This window comes from Cricetulus griseus (assembly GCF_003668045.3).
Source record: "Cricetulus griseus strain 17A/GY chromosome 1 unlocalized genomic scaffold, alternate assembly CriGri-PICRH-1.0 chr1_1, whole genome shotgun sequence".
NCBI classification, from domain to species: domain Eukaryota; kingdom Metazoa; phylum Chordata; class Mammalia; order Rodentia; family Cricetidae; genus Cricetulus; species Cricetulus griseus.
In genome coordinates, this window is record NW_023276807.1 from 253,744,908 (window position 1) to 253,765,694 (window position 20,787).

The 20,787-nt window shown below is 38.0% G+C and overlaps 1 long non-coding RNA gene and 1 pseudogene across 1 annotated transcript; both read left to right on the forward strand.

Annotated features, from left to right (window-relative positions):
• The first annotated feature begins 4,529 nt into the window (after nt 1-4,529).
• On the forward strand, nt 4,530-5,376 carry LOC118239638. Its single transcript, XR_004772321.1, has 2 exons — nt 4,530-4,665; nt 5,057-5,376. It is a non-coding gene; the product is annotated as an uncharacterized LOC118239638 (long non-coding RNA).
• A 13,200-nt stretch (nt 5,377-18,576) lies between these two features.
• Nucleotides 18,577-18,684, forward strand: LOC113833283 (annotated as a pseudogene).
• Nucleotides 18,685-20,787: the final 2,103 nt, after the last annotated feature.

Here is a 20,787-nt window from a genome sequence, read left to right on the forward strand (position 1 = left end):
CTCCCTCCTTCCTTAAAAAATAAAAAGGAGGGCATGACTGTTTCTTGGTATGGTTAGAGGAGAAGTTTTATTGTAGATACAAGTAAGAAAATGACTAGAGACAGAGACATTTGGAAGAGTCCAAAGAACATGACCAGACTGATCTGTGACATGTGAAGAGAGGGGTGGGGAAATGAGAGAGTGGGGAAGCCTGGAATAGTTAAGAGATCAAAAGGCAAAAATGGATGTAACCAAAGTGGCTGGGTCATACAGGAAGCAGCAGCTGGAGGAAGGGCAACTCAATCTAGTCTCTGTGCTGGAGTTCAGGGTAGGGAGTGAGGTATGCCAGCCAGGAGGGCCCTGTAACAGGTAGGGACTTAGGGATGCTGGGAGAAGTTGGCAGCCAGCATCTGCTTTGATATGTTTCTAGTCACCTCAGTTAGTCATTTATCCCCAGTTTGAGATCTGAGATTTCTTTCCTTCCTCTTTCCCTCCCTCCTCCCCTCACCCTTCCTTCCTATCTTTCACTTTCGTTTCTTCCTTCTTATCTCTGATATTTTCCAACCCTCTCACTTCTCTCTGGGTTCCAGGGATTGAACAATGGGCCTTGTGCATGCTAAGCAAACACTCTATTGCTACGCTAAAGCCCTACCATCTCTTGTGTTTTCTTAAAATTAATATGTTCAATTTTTTGTCTGTAACTAAAGAATTACTCTCACTAACTGCAGAGGTGTGTCTCTGAAGTCGCTGCTTTTATCATCTGTGCCCAGGAGTTTGCTATCAGGCTAGACAGAAAATCACAGACTTGCTCTCAGAAAGTCTCTGAGGGTGTGAACCATGTTTTAGTTATTTTCATTCCCCATGCAGGTTGTTTTGCCTTGATCACAATGCTTACTGTGCAGTAGTTACATAATATTTCTTTGATTAAATAAAAAGCAAAACATATTTATTTGCATGAACTTTCTGGGGAAATACAGATTAATAATTGAAAAAATGAGGGAACTTATTTGCATTAGGATAGATTTTTTTCTAAACTGTCAAGGTGTGTGTCCTTTTAATTCTTTTTTCAGTCACTGTAGCTCTGATATTGAATATAAACTATGAATTTCAAACTGAATCAAATAAATAGAAATGTTCTCAGAGAGACTGAAAGCCATTTACAGTTCAAATAGGTTTTAATGTGAAAATAGTTCAGTAAACAAAAATAGGAAGTTTGGTAAAATCTTGTTATTTGTTCTTAGCATGAATTTTAGTTACCTTATTGAAAAGTTTTGGCCTGTGGAGAGATGACTGAGAATTGAATGAAGTTTTACTTGTGGGCTTCAGTGATGACTCAAAAATCAAGATTTGTTTTACATGATTATGAGGGACCCTTGAAGCAGTTTTGAAACTCCTGGGGTCTTCATAAGCTCATTATTTTCTGGTTTCTGTATTAGTGCAAAAGTCTTTGAGATTTTTCTATTGTGATGAAAATTGACCCCATTCCTGTCAGTCTTCTGACTTTCTCTTTCATGTTTTGAGCCACTTATGTGCATATTCTGCTAAAAGGGATAGCCCTGCCCACTGTCTTCCTATGTTTTTCTCAGGACCTTCTGATTTCCTAGATTCCTGATATGGCCAGTTGTCCTGCCCTAGGAAGAGCTAATGGCTGGAGGTGTTTCTGCTTTTGAAGAGACACATGGGTTTTAGGCATGTAGCCACTGCTTGAACGTCACTCCAACAACAGGGAAGGCTGGCCATCCTTATTTGCTGAAGGATTTTAAAGAAGTTGCATTTTATTTATTTATTTACTTTTTATTGAGACAGGGTTTTTCGGTAGTCCTATCTGTCCTGGAACTCACTCTGTGTATCAGGCTAGGCTCAAAGTCAGAGACTGGCCTGCCTCTGTCTCTGGAGTGCTGGAATAAAAGATTTGCACAACTACTACCACCACTGCCTGGCCTAAAGAAGTTGCCTTTTTGATGTGTTGTTTCAATGTTAGTTAGAACTTTGTCTTCTATAATGTTCATGCTGAGTATGAATAAAGTTGTGAAGTTCCAGAAGAGTCTTTTTGCAAAGACTCTGACAAATTTTATTCCCCAAGTATCAAGTGCTGTGCTTAAAAAACAATCTTGGCCAAATATTTTTTGTACCTCTTTTAATTATTTGGCAATTTTCCTTCAAGTCATGGGATTTGAGAGACAGACAGGAGTATAGACCATGCAATTCAGATTCCCATAAAACAGATTTTCTCAAATTCTTTGTTAACAGCTTAATATCATTGTATAACTAAAATTGTATTATTTAATCTTTAAGAAGTTTACACCTATAAACAATATAGTTTTCATTTTTTAACTTTAATACTTATGTACTTACATGTTGTTTGCTCCAGTGACTTAATTTTCATAAAAGAGTGTAGACTAAAGTTTGTATTTCCTATAAAGTGGTTTAGAATTTACATCCTAAATTCCTATTTACATCACTATTACTTTACATCACTATTAATGTAAAGTCAGGGTATAAGTTCAAGGTTTACAATTTTTGGAAGTTCCTCACCTCTCTATTGTTTAGTTATTAGAGACAGATTAACACTAATTTTACAGTTTGTACATGAGATGAAGTGATTCCCAATTTTTACTTGTAGCAAGTAAATAGACTGGGTAACTTAATGAAGTTTTAAGTTAGTCTTAGACCATAGGGCTATGTATATGAATTTAAGTAATACTAGCCTAATGCAGGCATTTCCCCCTATTTTCTTTTTTTTAAAATTAGAAGCTATAATTTGATAGTAAATTACAGAAAGCAAAGTTGGGGAAAATAGTACCATAATTCTCAAAAAACCTTTGGTAGGTATTTTTATGTCCACAGAGTTTTTTTTTTGTTGTTGTTGTTTTTTAATCACTTCACTTTAGTGTACCTCAGAAAGGACAGAAACACAAGGAACACACTAAATTCAAGTGCCACAAAGCTCTGTGAACTCCACTCCCCATGCTAAGATTGGGGGAAATGTTTTACCCTGTGAGGTTTATCTAACTTCTAGCTTCTTCAGATAAAGGCTAAGCTATCCATTAAGGTGATACTTTACCCCAGTTTGGGGTAAAGTTTTATCTGGCCAATACCATCTATCTGGCAGAATAACTATCTGGGAGAATAATAAATAGAAGCAAAGTTAAAATATTTCAGTATTCTTCTTGGTTTTCTTGTGAAGAGGATTCAAACATACAAATAATCAAACAAGAAAAAAAACCCAAAGGGGAAAAAAAAACCATAAAAAGCAAACAACAATAAAACAAAACAAAAATTAATCCCTGTGTACTGGGTTTCATTTTCAATACCTGTAAGAAAAAGATTAAGGAAAATGGTCTTCAGAAACGTTTGTATCAGTCAGGGTTAATTAAGGAAACGAAATTGAAAGAATCAACATATGTATGTTTTCCCATGTAATAAATCCCATCTACATGCTACATTTGGCTTTCAGTGGGCTCTGAGCATCCAAACTCAGGTCTTCACCATTATCTGGCAAGGGTTTTACACACCAATATATCTCTCAAGCTCCTAGAAGCCATTTGAAAATATTATTTGAAAACATTTAAGGAGTCTGATAGACTAATCTTATTCTTTATGATAAAAGGTTATTATATCAAAGCATGAAGAACCGGTTGACTAAGGAAAAAAGGTTGAAGTAAGAAGGATTAGATCCTAAGCTTATTTAAATCACCAAACCAATTAATTCAAATATTCATTCCTAATTCATTCATCTATAAAATAAGGGGCTTGGATAAGATCATTTGGAGCTAAACCATTTGCAGTAAGGTGTGTTATATATGAGTGTATTTATGTGTACACTCAGGAGTCTCAGTGTGGCCTAGTGACTCCTGCATAACAGAGTTACTGCCCATGTAGGGCTCTGATGTGATTTCTGCTACTCACACCCACTGTCAACAGCTGTTGCTGATGATTTATTTACTGAAAGATATAACAATATAACTTTTTATTCAAGGGAGTGAACTTTTAATATCTAGGAAGCTGAGATGATTTCTTTCAAGTAACACCTGGAAAACTCAGGCACTTTATTCATAAGAAAGAGAGCATACTGCATCCCAGTTACTTATAAAAAGGACTTAAAGCAAATAGGGTCATACTCCTAGAAACAATGCTAACTGGATATTTGTAAGACAAGATACTTGCCTATAACATCAGGTTAAAACCCAATGACCAGCTTTCTGTTATTTTGTTTTGTGACTTCCACTTCCAGCAAACCTCATTCATCATTCAGCCTTCAAATGAATTGTAAGAGGAACTCAGAAGTACTTTCAACACCATTAACTTGTGTTTGTCAGATAAACCTTTACCCCAAATTGAACATGTGACAAAATCTTAATGGATAATTGAACACTTATCTGAAGAAGCTGGAAGATGCTTAGAAGTTAGATAAGCCTCACAGGGTGGAACATTTCCCCCAATTTTAGCATGGGAGTGGAGTTCACAGAGCTTTGTGGCACTTAAGTTTGGTGTGTTCTTTGTGTTTCTGTCCTTTCTGGGGTACAGCAAAGTGAAATGATGATGAAAACACTGTATGATCTGCTGGAAGATCTCATGAGGAATTCCGGTCGTTAAAGGGTGCCTCCCCAACTCTGGACCAGAAAAGGCAATTTGATAAATGGAGCACTGGAAGAAATATCTGTGAACCAGAATGGCAACTTCCAGGTACCCCAGGCTCTGCTAGCTAATACCACTGTAGTCCTCAGACTCAGATAAGGTCAATACAGGTGAGGACATAAACAACCATTATGTCTATTGGTTGAGAAAATATGGTTTCATAGACTGGAAAAAATTTTTCGGGGATGTAGAATAATATAAAATAGAAGCAAAGTTAAAAAATAAATCAGTGCCCTTCTTGATTTTGTTTGGAGAGGATTAAAACAAACAACAAACAAGCAACCCACCAAAATAAACAAGTAAGCAAGCAAACAAAAGACAAAATAAAAGATACTCACTGTGTATTGGGTTTCATTTCCCAAAGCCTGTAAGGAAAAAGAATCTTTTATTGTTTGGGGAAGGAGACTTTCTTGAAGCAGTTGGAAACTTTCTCTTACAGGTGAAATGCAAGCTGTATTTGCAAATGAGGTGTGGATGTTTATTACACCCTCTCTGCTCCACCAGTGCTCAGTCTTATGCAATCTAAAGGCCCTCAGGAGGGAGCATCTGTTTTTCACTTCAGTGCAAGGCAAGCTGGGAAGCCTGTGTGCAGAATTTTCAAGTGGAGGAAGTCAGAATGGGAGAAAACAACTCCAGATTCTCTTCACACTTTGGTGTGACTGTTTTGAAACATTCTCTCAACAAGGGGCAAGTCCTCACCTCTCTACAGATGTGCAGAGGCATCCATCGTCACACCCCACCCACAGCTACCTTTGTCAAGTAAGTGGAGATAAGTGTGTTGATACAGTTTTCTTTTTGTAGCATTTCTTAATTTGTATTTTTTACTTGGTAATTTCCTTTTTGTTATTTGTAAATAATAGCTACTGGTTTCCAGAAACTATCACTTTTATGCACTTTTGGAAGGAGGAACCTGTCAACGCTGCTGATTTGGACAGGTTACTGATACTGTAGAAATGGCTCATGGGTACAGATTCTCTCTCCTGCCCTTTGTCCTCTATCCTGTGATGACAAAGCAACAAGTCCACATCAGATACTACAGTCTTGATCTCAGACTTCCTGGCCTCCAGAGCTGTATGGAAAAAACCTCCTGTGCTTAATAAATTCCCAGCTCGGGGGGTACTCTGCCATAGCACCATAGCACCTGAGATAACAAGAGGACAGGTTTTCTTTTGTTTGTTTTGTTTTTTGAGGAGTGTTGTTTTCCTATGTCATTTCAGGTGCTAAAAATAGTGTAGGTTTTAATTTACTGTTAACTTATTAAGAGAAAATACAAGTGTGTAGCTCAGTAGGATAGAACTTATTTAATATGTACAAGGCCCTAGGTTTGATCCCTAGCAGGGAAAACAAATTAGAACCTTTGACTGTCTGTCATCTGTTTAATCACTTTAGGACTTGGGATGATAATCAGGAACATCTAGGGGGATTATTTAAAGCAATGTTCCATGAATATAAAGTGAAATTGATTCCACAAATTTAGAAGTTAAAGCCTCCTAGTTGAGTCCTTAATGTCTTGTTTGGAGATAAGACAGAAGAGCTCTGGGTGCCACCATTTTGGTAACTGTCCTGGTTTTGGAGCCTTCCTGCCACATCGAGAGGGTCCACTATACAGTTGTTAGAGGGCAGAGTGTGTGGACATGCTGCATCCAATCTGTGTTGTGGATACCAACATTCTATTTCATCTCTGCAGTTCAAAGTCTCCTGATATGAGAAATTCCTCCTCAGTGGTCATAAAAACCCCTTCTGAAGCTTCCCAAGTATCTCCCCCTAGTTTTCAGTCTTCTTATATCCTTGATGTTATAGATTCATGCTTCCTATTTTTTTGAATTTTATTGGCTTAAAAGGCCCTCAGCACTAGGAAATAATACAATTTAATCACCAAGTATGCGCTAAATATATTCTGAATCTCAATCCCAACACAGACTTCAAACCTTGCCCCACGCACTATTGCATATGGTGATATCATCCTATGGGTTTCATTTTCATACCACAAGCATACAAGATGAACTGTTTTATTAAAAGGTGAGGCAGGCCAGGCGTTAGTGGTACACACCTTTAATCCCAGCACTCGGGAGGCAGAGGCACTCGGATCTGGCCAGCCTGATCTCCAGAGCGAGAGCCAGGATAGGCTCCAAAGCTACACAGAGAAACCCTGTCTCAAAAAACAAAACAAAAACAAAACAAAACAAAAAGGTGAGGCGGTTGGGATAAAGAGAAGTTGCTAGCTCCACCTTAACACCTTTAGATGGTGATGCATGTATTCATAGATACTTTTAGACAGAGGAACTTGCTCCTTCTCTAAACTAAATAGAAGAACCATTGTTGAGAGCATATTTTTAGTGTGTGAGAAAATTGATTTCATTTCGTATGAAGAGTTCCATTCTTCAGATCAAAGGCATGTAATTAATTGATGTTCAGCCTGACAAACATGAATCGTGTGAGATATGTTCAGCATGTGCACAAGAGGCTCAGACCTTCCTCTTTAGAAATTTGTCATTAATTATAAAGAAATGTGCTTGATTAATAGGTACAATGGTGTATAACTAGACAGGAGGAGTAGGTACTGGTGCTCTAGACACAGAGGAGAGCAGATGTAATTAATGATAAAATAGAGAGTGGAATTTGACTGCACATGCTATAAAGAAATGATGAACATGCAGGGTGATAGATGAGGTAATTAGCCTGATCCCTACCCAGTGTGTGCTTGAATTGAAACATCAGCCTGTACCTCATAAACGTACAAAAACATTCTTGGACTTTCTCGTAGTTTTGCATGTCCATTCCTTTTCCTTCATTGCTGTTCTCTGACAGTTCATGTGATTGTAGCATCACTCTTCCAATGGGAAGACAGAGGTTTGGTGTGAGCACCACACCACTCCACTGTCATCTAATTTTCCTCCTGCGTATTCATTTCCTGTTATGTGCCCACCTCCCTGCCCCAAGATGTGCTATGTTCCTATAACCAGAGGTTTCACACTGGAGGCCAGAAGGTCCATGTGGTCTGCAAATGAGTTGTATGTTACCCACATAAAAGTTTATTCTAAAAATTGATCCATCATTTAAGTATAATGAGAGTTTCCAGGAAAGTTTTGGGTCCTAGACTAACAAACAAAACAAAAGTTGACTTATGAGTAAAAGGGGCTGGCAGTATCTACTGACCTGGCAAAGCCAGGTGTATTCTTTTAACTGATCATAGTGTGTCTACAACACTTTGCAGTTCTGACCTGGTGGCTAAGTGGCTGCCCTCAGTGCAGCACTGACATTGGAATATCAGAATTCCTATCCTTAATCCACTCCAATGTACCTATTAGCTCATGGGTACCCAAGTATACAAACTCTGGAAGGATGATGCTTTTCTTCTGCAAAGTAGTTGATGGGTGCTGCAATTGTGATTCACTCACTGTCTTAGTTAAGGTTTCTATTAATGTAAAGAGAGCATGACCACAGCAACTCTTTTTTTTTCTGTCCTTCCTAAAATATTTTATCTATCAATTTGTTTTTTCCCATTTTTTATTAGAAAGAAAATTATTTCACATGTCAGTCCCAGTTCCCTCTCCCTCCCCTCCTCCCCTGTACCCCCAACTAACACCCTACCCATCCCATACCCTTTCTGGTCCCCAGGGAGTGGTGAGGCCTTCCATGGGGGATAGGAATGGACTTTAGGAGCCCATCCCACATGGAGGGATACTCCCTGAGCCTAGCCACAGCAACTCTTATAAAGAAAATATTTAATTGGGCTGGCTCACTCACAGTTTCAGAGGTTCAGTGTGTTATCATCATGGCAGGGGGCATGGCAGCATACAGGCAGGTGTGGTGCTGGAGGAATAGCTGAGACTCCTACATCTTGCAGCCAACAGGAAGTCAACTGAGACACTGGGAGGCATCCTGAGCATAGGAAACCTCAAAGCCCATCCTGCACCTTTACACACTTCCTCCAACAAGGCCATACCCACTCCAACAAAGCCACAACTCCCAATGGTGTGACTCCTAATGAGATTATGGGGACCAATTACATACAAGCTATCACACTCACCCAAGAAGTTATTTGTATAATGCTGTTTTACCCTCAGGAATCAATGTCATTTGGTGACCCTATTAATGGAAAAATCATTCTTTTTCAAAAGTAAGATTTTAATTCATTTTGAATATCAATTATTATCAGGTAAGATCCAGGGATCAGGATTTTCTTAGAATTGTATATTCCATCTTCATCTCAGAAATCCTAGATAATCTGAGAATTTTTAGAAGTAGTTCTACATAGTGTCTGAGATCTTCCCAATTCAGAACCTTGCTAAAGATCACACAGACCAATATTCAAACTTAAGTACTGATACTTCGAGTTACAGTAATGGCAGCTGTGTAGATATTTATAAGATGCACCAATGAATCCATGAAGTGTGATCTATTGTATGTGCTGCCAAGATTAACCTCAAGATACAGTGTCAGCTTGATTGTCTCTCCCTTTCACTATTCCTGCCATCTACATGATTGTCACAAAATCTCTCCCTTGAACCAGTCTAAATCTTTATTGGCTGATTGATTGATTGAAATAAGGTCTCACTACATAGCTCTTGGAGGCCTGAAATTCACTATGCAGACCAAGCTGTTCTTAAACTCACAAAGATCTATGTGTATCTGCCTCCCTTGCAGTGTGTGCTACCATGCTGGCTCCGTAGCATCTTAACTGGCTTCCTGGTTTGTACTCTTATCCCCTCTACTGTTTATTTTCCACATTGTACCCATAGTGCACATAGTCTATAGTAGAACAGACAAGATGCTGCAATTATTTGCTTGACACCCTGGGTCCTTTCTTAGGCAATGAAGAAAAGTTAATATGAACAGAAGAGTGACCTGCACTACTGGCTCAAGTCCATCCTCACTAAACAATGTGGTCTCCAAATTCTTAGTTCCACCTACATTGTTTTTTCACTTCTCTCATGATATTTCTGGAATATCACCCCCTTTTTATCACTTAAATGGATTGCTTCCAAACTTTCTTAGAGAGATCTTTCATCAACCATAATTCAGCTATTTGATTATCTATACAATTGTTCTGTATCCATAGGTTGTGTTGCTATGGATTCAACTAACTGGAGAATGGGAAAAATTGTATCTGAATGCCATTGTTCCCTAAGCAATGTAGTATGAGATACATCTGCATAGCTCACATTCTATATCCTATTATGAGTAATATAAAAGTGACATAAGGAATACATGGGAAGGTATACCTGTGTATATTCACTAATGCATACTACTTAAGTATATGAAAATTCTACATTATTTAGTATAAATAACTTGAACTTCCTTAAACTCTCAAACACACACTGAGGGGTAGCTACACATATATACATGTATGTGCATGCAAACCATATATTCCAGCTACACTTTGACTTTCCTTCATTTAACTTCTCAATTTGTACCTATGTAAGTAGGCTATCTATCCAGCTCAATATGATTAGACATATTTTATTGTCAGCTACTGAACAGGAGCACATCTGTGTTTCTAGTTTGGGTACCTGAGCACCAACTGCACATATGTTCACACTAAACATTTGTTCTCTTTAGTTGTGTAGTATAAATGCAAGGAAAGGAAGAACAGGAGGAAGACATACGGTTTCAGCATGCCTTGAACAGTCTTATTTTTTTCCTTCAGTTGACCATGTGGTCTTGCTGATATTGAGTTTGGTTCAAGAGTATCCACAATGATCAGATCCTTTGAAAAGCAGACACAACAAACCTGAGTGATTTCTCAAACTGTGTAGATGTTATTGCAGAAGTAGGGAAATATGTTGGATGAGTCAGTGTTGATTAGATGCTGAGTCAGCGTTGATTAGATGTTGGGCCCCAAATGTGAAGTCTCTGGATTCTGTGTTCCTCATCATTATTTCATGATATTTTTGACAGAGGCATTTCAGCTCTCTCTTTACTATGTAAGCTACATGTCCTGTTTTCCTTGGAGCCTGACTCCTCATTGGTGAAGCAATGGGTAAGGCCTTATGGAGTTGATCTCCCATGCTTTGTATGCTCATCTCATATCTGAGTTTGTGCTCCTTTGGATGGATGCAGAACTTAACACACAGGATGTCTTAGGAGCTGGGTAGGTAGAAGAGCTAACATCTTTCAGCTACTCTGTAATCCATACAAACAAAAGGGTAAAAAGTAATCTAAAAACAGTAACAATGAGATACGTTAAAAGCCTAAATGGTAGTTATAAGTACGGGGTTGTACCATTCCTAGAATAATAGTCTTCTCCTCTTAGGAAGGGGAAATATTTGCTAAAATATAAGTCATAAAATTCTTTTTCTTTGTTCCAGTGCATAGAGTTGTCAGGTGATAGGTGGCTTTGAATTTTGACATTTCCCTTATGATCTTGTGGAACATAATAATTTAACCTGGCAGCATATCCCCAGTTATTGCCAACTGCTCTCAGTTGCATATCTATGATTAAATTAATTGTTTTTCTGTTGCCATAAGAAAGCATAATGACCAAGGCAACTTATAGAAGTAAGAGTCTATTTAGGCTTATGGTTCCAGAAGTTAAGAGTCCATCATGGAGGAAATACTTGATGGCAAAGGGCAGGTGTGGTGACAGAACAGGATTCTAAGAGCTAACATCCTTTGCTGCAAGCAGAAAACAGAGACAGCAAACTAGATGCAGGCAAGGTTTTAAGCTCCCAAATTTTGTTCCTCAGTGAGGTACTTCCTCCATCACAGACACACCTCCTGAATTTATCCAAACAGCACCACCATCTGGGGACCAAGAATTCAAGTTCCAGAGCCTGTGGGGACTATTTCTCATTTAAACCACCAGAATAATAGAACAAGTGGAAGCTCAAAGCTTAGTCTCTACATTATTATGTGTTGTGGGGTATTTTATTGCATTGTTAAATCTGAGACTGTATTAACAAAATCTATGTTGGATAAAGGATGGAGCCAGAAATTAGTTGATAGGAATTAGCCATAGAGAGTACAATAGAGCCAGGGAGACAGCTTGGGAGACACACAGGAAGGAGCAGGGGGGATTTGGATTTTGAGTTCCTTTTTGGTTTGGTACGAGTGGCAGACTATCAATTGCTCTCTCTCTGTCTCTCTGTCTCTGTCTCTCTGTCTCTGTCTCTCTGTCTCTGTCTGTCTGTCTGTCTGTCTGTCTGTCTCTCTCTCTCTCTCTCTCTGTGTGTCTCTCTCTCTGTGTGTGTGTGTGTGTGTGTGTGTGTGTGTGTGTGTGTGTGCACGGGCGCATGTGTGCATGCTCATGCTACTATTGTACACATGATCATATCTTGCCATTGTCAGGTATTATTGTAGATCACAAAATTCATAACTGGGTAAAAATAATGATTAATCCCCCCCACATATACCAGATGCTTGAAAAGCCTCTTCCAATACTGTGAAAGTTTGCCAGCGTGTAGAAAACTATCTGGTCAGTACCTATTTGATTTCTCCATGTCCTGTGGCCAAATGTGTGATGTCTTCAGCAATGAGGACTTATCACCAAGTTCTGGTGGGCCACTGAGATGAAAGGCAATAACATATATTTTAGGATGTTTACAGGACACACCTAAATAATAACCAGAGGGGAAGCATCTCATTGTTTGCACTGGGTTATCTGTTTAGTGATCTATGGCTTCTGAAACAAATCTTCTCTACTGTGTATGGTAACTCATATATATATTCTCTGTGTGTGCATGCATACTTAGGAATCTTATAAAATACTAGGTTTCCATATGGCTTAAGTAAGCATTTATATAATGTCTATTATCATGAAAAACATTCTGAGGTGGATGGATGGATGGATGGATCACACAACTCCTGAGCTCTGTGTTCTCTCTGTACCCTATCCCTGTTCTCTCAGCCCTCATCAGAAAATGGATTTCATTACACTTAGTGCCTACTGCTCACTCATGGCCAAAAGAAAGTAGTTCTTACTTACAATTCAGACTAGAATCTTCCACGGATGGCACCCGTGCTCCTCAGACCTACACACACACACCTAAATAGTGCTAAACAATCAATTCCTGACTGGCCCAGGAAAGGACTCATCCCTTCTCCCTGGGGACAGCAATTAAGCAGAGGCTGCATCTGACATTCTCAGACATTTAAATCTATCATACAAATTTTAATACCTATTACCCCTGGCATGGAGCATGTCCATGCCATGTTATATGTACCATGTTCAGGCTATGTATATGTAGCATGTGCAGGCCTCATCATCTATAGTACATCCAGGCTCCTGACATACATAGCCTGTACAGGCCATTTCATATGTATCATGGCCAGGCTGTGTCATCTGTAACATGTCCAAGTTTTGTCTTCTGTAGTAAGTTCAGGCCGTATCATCAGTGGCAATTCCAGGTTGCATCATCTGTAACATGTCTAGGTCTTGTCTTATGTACCATGTACAGGGTGTGTCATCTGTAACATGTTTAGGCTAGCTTTATCTGCAGATGCTATCTGTAGCATGTCCTGGGCGTGCCATCTTTATCATGTCCAGTCTTTGCCATCTGGGAGTTGGAACTAACTGTGATTATATGAAAGTCCAGTTATGTTGTATCTGCCATGGAAGGCAGAAAAAGAAAGGGAGATGTGGTCTCTGTTCACAAAAATCTGTTCTACAGATCAGATATTGATGGAGTTTGTCTCATCCCTTGTGCACATGTGTTCTTGAGCTGCCCTGGAAACAGGATTTAATTTTGTAGTTAGGATTTGCTGGAGAAGAAGAAGAAGAAGAAGAAGAAGAAGAAGAAGAAGAAGAAGAAGAAGAAGAAGAAGAAGAAGAAGAAGGAACTTCAACATTTCTTTATTCTTAAAAATCACAAAATTATTGAACATCAGAGCAGGAACGGACACTAAGAATCATTTCAGCTTAATCTTCAACATGCCAGTGGGGGCAATAACTCTATTTAGACACCATGAAGGAAAAATTTAGTCTATTTTACGAAAGGGAAAAATAACAAGTGTTTTAGGATTTTTAAATTATTTCATATAACAGGTTTGAAAAAGACTAATGTGTCTAGGTCTGAATACCAACTACAAGCAGAGATTTTTTTCTCTTATCTTCTTATGGGAAAGGAAACAGGAAAATTAAACTTAGAATAACATAAGTTTATGAGTTATATTTGTACATTTTCCTGAAATTTTTAGTGTGTGAAATTTGGCTAAAAAGCTGGTGTAACTGATAGATTAAATAAGGAAGGTATAAAAGAAGTCACATTTCATTTTATATGAAAATTCAGGGACATTGATTTTTCCTGGGATGCAATTTTTTGCCAGTGCGGTGTACAAATCTGTGTTGCAACATTGTCTTCTCACAGTGTTAATGAAGAAGGTATCTCAGAGAAGCTAAACAGTTGTCCTAGAAATTACAAATGAATAGCAGAGCCATCACTTCAAATGTGATTTGTCTGATTCTCAAAGTCAGAGCTCAACCCTTCAAAACATAGCCAGCTCACTCCCTGTATCAGCTAGGCAACAGCTGAAAATGACTTTGGGCATTCTTATCTGTAAAGCCCAAGAATAAAAAAAAAAAAACAACAATAACACAATACTACCTCTAAAGTACAAACAAAAGCAAAAGGGCAGAAAAAGAAGAGGAAGACAATGAGGAACAGGAGTAGACAGGATGTGGGGAGAGGAGGATGAAAAAGATGAGGAAGAGAGAACAATTGTTCTTTCACCTTATTCATTCAATTTATGAGATCTTTTGAAGACCAAAGTAGAAAATTAAATGAGACAAGCTTACCACAGGGTTGGTAGTGTTGTAATTCCCCCCTTAAAATTATTATAAAAGTGATAGACTTAATTGTGGCGTTCTCACACATTTCTATCTCTGTACTTTGCTTGTCAAGGTCACCACTCACTCCACTATTGTCTTTTATCTCTCATGCTCTTTCAGATCTACTTTTTGTGTTTTTGTTTTCTTTTGTTGTTGTTGTTCCTAAATATCCATCCTGCTTGTGAAAAGCTTCATTCAATGGGAAAGAGCAAAGGAGGAGCATTCTTTGTCAATCTGACCCAGATATACGTGTGTTTATAAGCTATAGGAGAAAGACCCTGGAGAATAGCATGGTCCAGGCTTCTGCCACTAAGGAGCACAGGCAAATGCTCTGTGGGTCAGAACACCCTTCTTCTTAGAACTATTTGGAGAAGGAGGTTTCCTGTCATCATTTCCCAACTCCCTCTCTGTAGAATCACCTTGATATTCAGAAACTTTCACTGGTAGGCATGGAAACCAATACCGCTATTTCCAGTAACTGATAGCATTCTAAGAGTCAGTCTGCTGGCCTTTTTCTCGAGGTGGCACTGGATTTTCCTCAATGACCGTCTTCATTTGGCCTCTCTAAAACTTCTTTGTAGTTCTGCTCACAACCTGGTCTTCCCAGGAAATACTACTGTCCTCAGTAGTATTGGATGAATTGTTTTTTAAAAAAAATTCCTTTACAAACATGAAACTTAATTTAAAGGAAATCAGACAATATTGAGATATTCAAAGAGGGGTCATAGGGATCTTTCTTGTGTTCTCCCATCTCTAAGACTCCACTGCGGGCACTTTGCCTGTCTGTGGGGAGTTTCTACACTAACTTGCTTGAATGTTTAGATCTCCTGTGATTTTGCCTTTCACTGTATATGTATTCACTAGACATCACACTCCTATTCCTGGTGAAGTCCATTGACAGGCTAACCCCTTTAATTTGCAGCTATACACATGTCTCTGCCTTGGTGCAGATTCTTTCCTTCTCATCACCTAGTTCAATAATGCTTAGATGTTGCAGGGTTAATAATGTCAGCCAGGCTGATTTGTCAACTCAGAGAGAGTGACAGGGAGATGACCAGAGATGTGATTTGGTGTGACTGTATGTGGAAATAACTTTAGGTTCAACTGATGTACCAGTTACAATGTAATCTAATCTCCTACCCTTATTCTGTTCTTTGTCCGTGCTTCTTTTCATATCGTTCATCTCCTTCCTCAAGGAGAGAAAGATGTGCTATCTGCCTCTATGGACGCGAGTACTTTTACCTACAAAGTTTATGGTCTTTTTATGATTTCAGTAAAGGCATGAGTGGTATTCTTCAATTGTTCATATCAGTGTTACTAGAGAAAATAACAATGCATGTCACGGAGTGGTGGTCCCCACTCTGCTGCTGCTTGTGAGCCTTTGCAAGAGCAATGCATAGTGAAACCTGGAAATTGCCTGTCAGTTATTTGTTCTGCTTGGATATTGCACAGAGCGATTAATATTTAAAGTCTACTTCCCTTCACTTCTGTGTAATCTGGAGACATTGGACCTCTGGAAAATGAGGTGAAAAGCAAAACTGTGCCTTAGATCCCCAAGGCAAGCAAGCATCTTTAAAGGTTGTCAAGAAAAGCCAGCTGTGATAGGTGAAACTTACATTTGTATATTTGTATGTGGAAAAATCCTTTCTTTTCTGTACAGCAGAGGGGCAGAGAGAGAGAGAGAGAGAGAGAGGGAGAGAGAGAGAGAGAGAGAGAGAGAGAGAGAGAGAGAGAGATGAGGCCGGTGTGTGTGTGTGTGTGTGTGTGTGTGTGTGTGTGTGTGTGTGTGTGCTTCCACCTGCTAAATGATGTGTAGTCACTTGGCTCGTTTGCTTCTAATATGAATGCTAAACAGGGTTGGGCTAGGGAAACCCCCCACAACTCCTTGCCCTTCAAAGCACTGTGTGAGTACAGTGCTCACATAAGAAGCATTTCTTTAAGTATGTTCTGAGGTATCAGGCCCTAGTTTAAATGCTTGGGCTAGAAGTGAGAGACAGCTTTCTACCTTGCTTGGGGAGAGGCTCCTGAAAGCAGTCCTTGGTTTGGCCTTTGGACAGAAAAGTAGAGAAATGTGTGTAGTGTGAGGGATGGTGACAAAGGAGTGTCTGGCACCCCACATGTGTTATCAAGGACAAATTATTTAGTCCTGCAATGAGACGATGGGTATTAGCACTTAAGAGGTTTTCTATCATCTAAATTTCTCATGTTTGATTGAAGCTGTAAATTCAAATGTGGTGTGCATTCAAATACTGTTGATATGGCTGAGGCACTCCTGGTGAGATTAGTGACCTCAGGAGAGGAAGAAACTTCAAGGGTTCTCTCCCTATCAAATAAGAATGTACCTAAAAGCCAGGAAGATGGTTTTCCTGACCCTAAACCAACTCTGCTTCTATTCTAATCTTATACTCCAAGCCTCCTGAACTACAAGAAAGAAATTCTAGTGTAAGCCACTCAGTCTGTGTATCTACTATGGCTGCCTGAACTGACTTGCACAATGACATGCCACATTTGTAATGAGAATATTTAAAATCACTGTGCTTTTTGCTACTTCTTGGTTTGGCTAGAATATGATACACAAAGAAAGAAGCTTCTGAAACCCTTTAAATGAAACCTTAACAATGCCTTGGAACATAATTGGTAGTAGTTAAATTGTCCACCATTATGTTCAACTCTTTAGCTTTTGACTTTAAAATAAAATCTCAGATGGTCTAAACTTTCAAAGCAACACAACATAAATTAATTTTCAAATTTAATTCTTTTCTTTGCAGTTTTGAATAAGATATTTTATAGCATTTAGTAATTCTATACAGACTTTTAAACAACTATTTCTGCATAATAGTGAAAGTAAAAGGAGCTTGCATTCTAGAAATAACCTGTGTTATTCATGCAAAACTATTGCAGTCTAATTTGCCTATGTATAACCTATTCTGGGAAAGGAGGGGGAAACAGGAGAAAATGGAAAAATGAAAAATACATTTCAAGGCACATATAGCATTTATATATTAAAACAAGAAATTTCAAGATAAAAATTAAACTCTTTTTTCACGTTGACCCTAACTGGATTTTATGTGCTCAATGCCATGTCCATTTTTTACTAACTGGAATATCTGTTCAAGTTCCAGATACCGAATCAAATTTTAATTCATTGGAGGTAATTCTGCCTAGAGAAGTATGGGTGGTGTGTGCCTTTTTCTCTTTTATACATGCATTTTCTGGAGCAATCAGTTTGAAGGAATCTATTTTTGACAGGTGATTCCCCAAGGATCTTTGTAAAATTTGGGGAATATGAGCCAGCCACTGACTTTAGGTTTGTAATTTCCAAACCTGTGGAGCCTTATTTATATGCACATAGGACTCAGCTAGGCAACCACAACTAGAAAAGTTTACCCCAACGTCAATAAAGCAAATAGCACATTATACAAAGCAGGAATATGATTCTAAAGCACATGTCTGGACTTCTGTGCTTTTGTGCCAAACCACATGGCCCTCAGATGCATTCAATGTAATTATTTCTTAGCTTATTTGAATACTACATATTTGTTATAATTTTAATTTTTATTGAAAACAAATTTTAATATATTACAGTTTGACCTCCCCTGTGACTCTCCCCAGATCCTTCTCCTCCCACCAAACCCATACCCTTTCTTTCACTCAAGGGAAAACAAATGGACAACTAAAAAACAAAAACATCCAAACAAATCAGAATAGGACAAAAAACAAACAAACAAAAATCAAAACAATAAAAATAAAACCAGGAAAAAAAGTACTCAAGAAAAAAAGAAATAAACACATACAAACACAGACACACATATCTACATAAACAGAAATCCCATAAAACACAAAATTACCCCTGCTGACCAGTTTCTATATGAAGTTGAAAATTGTCCTTATGTGAAGAATTGTGTTGGAATTTTAATGAAGTTTTTATTGTATCTGTAGATAGATTGCTTTTATTAGAATAACCATTTTTACTATGTTAATCCTACCTGTCCTTAAGCATGGGAGATCTTGATAGCTTCTGCAATTTCTTTCTTCAATGTCTTAGAGTTTTTTTTGTAAGTTTTATTTATTTATTTTTATTATTATTAGTTCAAATTAGGAACAAGCTTGCTTCACATGTCAATCCCTTCTCCCTCTTCCTCCCCTCCCCCCAACTCCCACCAGCTCCCCCCCTCCTCTCCCCATGGAGGGTAGGGCCCTGGGCCTTTTGGCTAAGATCAAGTGTAGTATCTGTTCTTATCAGTCTTAGAGTTTTTAATTATACAAGATTTTCACTTGCTTGGTTAGAGTTATCCCAAGACACACACACACACACACACACACACACACACACACACACACACACGCACTTTTAAAGGCATTATTTCTTTGATTTATTTCTCAGTCTGTCATTTGTATATAGGAAGACTATAAATTTTTGTGTTTTAATTTTGTTTCTTGATACTTCTCTGAATATGTTTATTATCTGTAGAACTTCCTGGTAGAATTTTTGGGTTACTTAAATATCATATCATATGCAAATAAAGGTACATTGACTTCTTCTTTTCCAATTTGTATTCCCTTGACCTCCTTCATTTTTCTATTGCTCTAGCTAAGACTTCAAGTACTATATGTAGGTTTGGAGCTAGTGGACAACTTTGTCTTGTTTCTGATTTTAGTAAGCATAGTTTGTGTTTCCCTCTGTTTTAGGTTGATGTTGCCTATGGGATCATTGTAAATTTCTTTATTATGTGGCGGTATGTTCTTTGTATCCCTAATTTCTCCAGAATTTTTATCATGAAGTGGCATTTGATTTTTTTCAAAAAAAACCTTTTGTGCACCTAATGAGATGATCATGCCACTTTTATCTTTCAACCTGTTTACTGGTAGATTATGTTTATTAACTTACATCATATGTTGACCCATCCTTGAATCTCTGAGATGAAACCTGCTTGATCACCCTGTGGATGATCTTTTTGATGTGTTCTTATATTCAGGTTGCAAGTATTTTATTGAGAATTTTCACAGCGATGTTCATAAATCAGCTGTCATTTTAATGGGTCTGCGTATCTATGTTACTTGGTCTTTTTCCCTTTCAGCTTTTAATATCCTTTTTTGTTATGTGGGGTTAGTATTTTGATTATTAAATGTTGAGGAGAACTGCTTTTCTGGGTCAGTCTACTTGGTGTTCTGTATGTTTCTTGTACCTTGATAGGTATCTCCTTCTTTAGGTTAGGGAAATTTTCTTCTATAATTTTGTTGAAAATATTTCCTGTGCCTTTGACCTGAGTTTCTTTTCTTCCTCTCTTCCTGTTATTTGTGGATTCAATATTTTCATCGTGTCCTGGATTTACTGGATGATTTATACTTGGATTTTTTTATTTTTTGATTTAACATTTTCTTTGACTGAGGTATCCATTTCTTTCTTCTTGTCCTCAATGCCTGGGATTCTTTCATTCAAGTCCAGTACTCTGTTGGTGAGGCTTATCTCTGGGGTTTTTGTTTGAGATTCTAAATTTTTCATTTCCAGTTATACCTTGGTTTGGACTTTCTTTAGTGATTTTGTGTTTACCTTCATGTCTTGAGCAGTTTTCTTCATTTCTACTGTTTGGGTCTTCACCGGCTTCATTAATGGACTTGTTCATTTTTGAACAAGTGCCACACCAAATCCAGTGGATTCTGTGTGACAAGTTCCTGGAAACAGTTGTGGAACTCACAGTTGGAGAAAAATATTGGACTGTGATTCTTGTGACAATTTCTGTTTGTTCTTCTATTCCTTTTTTCCCACATTAATGAAATGTTCCTAAAAGCCTATGCTGACGTTTCAAACAAAAGAAATAGGTAAGAAACCATCCCCTGAGATGGGGTCACTAGCCATGGCCTTATCTCAGGAAAACCCAGAGCTTTTCAAACCATTTGCGTCATTCATATAAGTACAAATAGTAAAAACTTTCCCAACAATACAATTTCATATGGCTATACACGTGTCATCGAAAGTGGGCTTAAGTGACAGGTAATGAAAGTTTTTAATAAGAAAGAGTTAAAATAGTTAAAATAGCTCAATACTTCAAACACTCACAAGAACTAGGTAATAGATGTTAATCAATAACTGACCATAAAAATATATTAATTTGATTTAAGACTCAGAAATAAGCATTAAATTTCCTCACTTCAGTGTATACATGTGTGTATATGTCACAGTCCACTGACATAAACAGTGTTGCTCTTGAACACATAAATTATGAATTATTTTCCCTCTAATATTTGTGAATTCCTTTAAGGCGCAGCCTATATCTTATTTGTTATTTTTTTCCACTGACATCTTGCTACCTAGTAGAAATTCAGAACATGTTTCTAGGATTCTTTATTTATTGAATGTATACTTGGTGTTGTTAAAGAACGGAATGTAAGGAAGAATGGCT